This window comes from Lactuca serriola, chromosome 9 (assembly GCF_051521515.1).
Source record: "Lactuca serriola cultivar US96UC23 chromosome 9, Lser_US96UC23_V15, whole genome shotgun sequence".
Taxonomy (NCBI): domain Eukaryota; kingdom Viridiplantae; phylum Streptophyta; class Magnoliopsida; order Asterales; family Asteraceae; genus Lactuca; species Lactuca serriola.
The window spans coordinates 151,270,416-151,275,832 of NC_136416.1; positions in this window are offsets into that span (position 1 = coordinate 151,270,416).

The window sequence follows — 5,417 nt, forward strand, 5'->3', positions numbered from 1 at the left end:
GGCCTTAGTGGCCTATCTACACGATTTTTGGACAAAAACTATACAATACATATATAATGGGCCTTAGTGGCCCATATATATGCTTATTGGGCCGAAACTATGCATTACCTGTGTATTGGGCCTTAATGGTCCTTCTACATGTATGTTGGGCCTCGTTCATTCATATACATACTCGTCGGATTCTTCGAACATAAAACATACATGTGTACATTATATAACAATACAATATTCATGTAAATTCAGTCAAGGATGTTAGTGAGACATGGTTGACACCTCTAGAGTGTATGGTCGTAGCCTGTAGTTAGAACCAGAGTCTCCTGGAGGGAGAGCGGGAGTTTGTGTATAGATCTATATGGGGTGACACCCCACATATGAGCTGTTCGCTACAGTTAGACTAGGCCAGTTCAGGGTGACAAACCTTACCTTAATCAAGCCCGCGTGTGAAAACGCCACGACAGGCGAACTCGTCATAATCAAGTATGGTTAAAACGGCTCACATAGAGATCCACCCAACATAATTTTATGGAACTCCTATAAAATATTGTTGATACGAAAACATACATGTACTGATATTTGGTCTTAGGGTTGAGACTACAACATTATTTTTATAAACATAAAATATAGGATTTTCTGGGGAAAATAGACTGCTAAACAATACATTCTATTTACAATGGAAAAAACAAGGTTTTTAACCGGGTTACATTTTTATATACAATCCAGAAAACAGAAAACACACATGCCTTAATACTTGATTTTGTCAGATCACATTCAAACCATTTTTCAGAAAATATCGGATTTGTTGGTGTTTTACTAACCATGCAAAACTTTTATTCAAACATGCTTATGAACTCACCAACATTATATGTGTTGTCGTTTTCAAAAATAACTTGTATTCTCAGGGAATCGTTAAGCGGAAATGTCAGCAGAGAATGTGGGATTTATTGTATTTTTGTTATCATCATACATTGAACTTTCTTTTTGGCATGTAACTTATGATATTATACTTGATGTAAACAATTCTGGTTGTATTTTGATATGTATGATGATGGTGTTGCCTTCTTTCAATTATATACCATGTGATGTCATTATAAGATGAAGTCAGACACAAGCCTCCAGACGTTTTCGCCGTCTAGTTCGTGGGAGTGACAAATTCAAATTAAATGCAATGAATATTATTTATTGTTTACCAATTTCTAATGTAATTAGTTCTCTTGGTCAGATTAACTAGTTTTCATAATTATCAAGACAATTAGTATAATAATCATGCAATCATAATTATCAAGACAATTAATATAATGATGATGCAATTAACTATCTAAACAATTATAATTAAGTTTCGTATTATAAGAGATTTGATCTAGTAATTTCCAATCAATGGTATTGACAATAAATCTAGGCATAAGTGGTTAAGAAGCACTCTTACACATCTAAATTTACGATTATATTACCTAACCCTATGTTTTGGTCAAACACTAGTCACAATTATTTTACGGTCATAAAACAACTATAATTCAAACTAATAAAATCATATTGTTCGTCTATATTCTACTAACTCAATAAACGTTAAATCAGTACTTTAACACATAAGGTTATTTGAACAAACAAACATATTGTATTAAATAAAATTAATATTTGAATAATGGAATCACACAAAGTCATTAGGTTACATCTTATCTAGTGAAACCATAAGGGTCTTAACCCATAACAAAAAAACCACTAAATGATTGCTAGACACGATAGTCAAGAATAATGAAGTGAAATCCCAATGCGTCTAGCTCAAGATTCTTCAAACCATAGGGGGACGTTGAGGGGGGAAAAGTGGGCAGCTGCACATGACCCGATTTGTTTATTTTATATATATATATATATATATATATATATATATATATATATATATTTATTTATTTATTTATTTAAAAATAAAAACTTATAATAACGATAAGGACACTTTTTTTCTGGCTCGTCTTGGGCCTTTGAGGATATTTAATTCCTTGGGACTAGCCCTGCTTCCAATCCTTGCTCGTAATGCTTCTCTAGCTTCGAAAACGACCCAAACGGGTTTCTAGACATTAAGAGTACCTTTTAACCTCTTGGGAAGGTTCCCAATCTTTTCACATTGAATTAGGGCTATAAAACTGTCCATTTATAGGATTAGGAAAATTTCGACTTTTTGGCTAAAAAGTTTGATGTCGCGTCGCGAAGAGGTTAGATTTTTGGTAGGTTTTTTGAAATTCGTCCTTATCATCTCAAATCAGCTCTGATATTTTTCCTTTTGCTCCAAGCCACACATTGTTTTGTATTTATCAAATTCAAAGCATATTAAGTATCATTTATCTTTAAATAAAACATTATAGACTAATATATTAAGATTATTACCTCAAAATATATGTCTACATATGGTAATATCAACAATCAAGTTGAAGAAGAAACGGATCTTAAAGCAACATAAAGGTCACATATTAAATAAATACTTCACATAAATAATAGTTAATCTTCTAATAATCGCATTTGGTTAATGTGTTTACACTCTCGAGCGTGTAGACACCAAATCTAAAAAATATGGATGTGAATACCATGTATCATGTCTTGTATAAAGCTACAATCAGTCTACAATATTCATTTACTCTAAAATTACAAGGCCACAAATCCAGTTAATAATAACATATCCATCAATGGCAACTTCAACACTTTCTAATAAACTAAACTTCTAAGAGAAATCCAACATGCTTTGGATTAGATCATGAATGTATTGAAAAGGATGCGAGATGTATGAGATGTAATACACAAAGTTCAACAACAGACAATAAAAATACTCTCAATTGTTGCTACATCTTATAGTTATATAAGAAAGGATAGCACACTACTATATGTTGTTGAAGTAATTAAAAGGGCTATGCAGATGGTACTTGAGTGTATATTTAGTTTTAATGTATCACTACTTTAACATGCCATGCATATATATATATATATATATATATATATATATATATATATATATATATATATATATATATATATATATATGTTTTGCTAGGTTCTTTTGACAACCAAGCGATTTGTGAGAACTTGCGAACTCATAATCATCTCATCATTTTTCAACACAGAAAACAAGAATCTTCTCCAAATGGTGCGTCTAACCTATATCTAGGCTAAAAAAAGATTTGACAATTTTTTGGTTTTTTTGTATGACTGTTGATGAGCACAATCAACAGTTGTACGAACTGCTGATTGTGCATGCATGCAAATTTTCAAAAATAAAAAATAAAAACTGTCAAATCGTTTTTTTTAGTCTAGATATGGCTTAGACACACCATTTGGAGAAGATTGGTGTTTTTGATGTTAAAAAATGATGAGTTGATTATGAGTTCGCAAGTTCACACGCTTTTTTTAGTTCTCACAATAACCTAAACATATATATATATATATATATATACATATATATATATATATATATATATATATATATATATATATATATATATATATATATAAGAAATATGTTCAGTAATAATATAATATCTTCGGTGTGAATACTTTTTTTGAACATATATATTTTAGGTTTATACTTTAAAATATTGAAACACAACAACATTTAAAAAACAATGGAACCCCCCCCCCCCCCCAAAAAAAAAAAAAAAAGAACTTATATCATATTTTCAGTTTTTCATGTACTCATCAAGAAAATCATTTCTTTTCTTAATCCCATCGCCATTAAATCAGACAACTCTACTAAAGTCTGAATAAGCTTCGTATGACTTTCATTGACTTGTACATTAAAACATCTACCATGGACATCCTTTAAGAGATTGGATACGAACAAAATTTCCTCAAAATATGCATTTGCTTATTAGTAACTTTGACGGTTTCTTCTAAGGAAGTTAATGTACTTTTTATACGTTCCATATCATTTCAGATATGTTTATGTAATTGTAGCTTCCTGTTTTGTGAAGAATGTAGACATTATGCGTGAAACAATGTGTGGCTAGATATGAAGAAACTATTCGTGCACATTGATCTTATAAAGATCCATAAGTATTGATAATGACTTTGTTATGTTTATGTAACTACGTGCATGATTGATGATTAGGTTCATATTATGTATCTTGAATCACATTGTTTATTAAGTTTTCTAAGATGGAAAACCAAGTCAAGAGCATATTCATTAATGACTAGTGGTTTTTTTAGGAAGTAAAGTGGATAACTAGCAAAACCAAAAGCACACAAGACACAATATTTATATGGTTCGGTCAAGGTGACCTACATCCACAGGCAGGAGGGGAGTATTCTTTATTTCAAAGTTCTCAAATAGAGGTTACAAGTATAATTTCAAAGAGATTCGCCTATCAGTCTAGAATTATCGACACAAAATGACTTAGCATGCATCCCTATTTATACTTGAAGGATCAGACCTAAAACCCTATTGGGCCAATCCCATTGGCCCATGAATGGTGTTAACCAATCACAATCCACCATGTAATATCTTCTATAACATTCACTCTTACATGAGCATTAGCAACATATATGATCCATAGTGGCACATCATGACGCAACAGTGGCACATCAAGATCACCATGGAATATCAACCATCATGATAGCATATCAAGAAATAATCATTGAGCATCTTCAACTTCCAAGATTTCGGGGACTTCATAGCATAAAGCTCATCAAAGGATACATTGGCATATCAAGGAAACAAGTGCGCATCCTTGCATCAAGATGGCTCATCATGCATGTAGATGGCATATCTTGATCAAGATATGACGCATCCTCTCCAATGTTGGAACATCCTCTTCCAAGTTGGCATATTTAGACTCCAAGTTGGCACATCCTCTCCACAATGGCACATCCACCCCATGAATGACATATCCTGCCACTTTGTGTCGTATCTTGTCACTTAGTGGCATATCCTGTCACTTGATGGCATATCATGTCACTTGGTGGCATATCAAGTCACTTAGCGGCATATCAAGTTTTAATAGTGGCACACCATGACTTCTAAGTGGTGCATCTATGCATAGGATGCTCCATTCCACTTCCATGTGCTCCATACCCCATTTTAGAAGATTTGTGCCTTTGTCATTTGATTTGTTCCTTTTTCAGGAGATCTATACCTTTCTCAGATGATCTGTACCTTTTTCACAACCACCCTGCTCTTCTATCCCTTTGAATCTCCATCCCAAGTATCTTCTTTGCTACTACCAAATCTTTCATTTCAAACTCATTCTTCAGGGTCTCCTTTAAGTCATTTATTCGGCCGTATCCTTGGTTGTGATTGGCATGTCATAATTATATAACAATAGATGTATGTAGGAATTTGGTGACAATTCCTTTGAGTAAACATGATTGTTAAGCTGGTTCCGAGTGTAGCCATGCGAGATCATTAATGAATCAAATCTCTTGTACCATTGTCTTGGAGA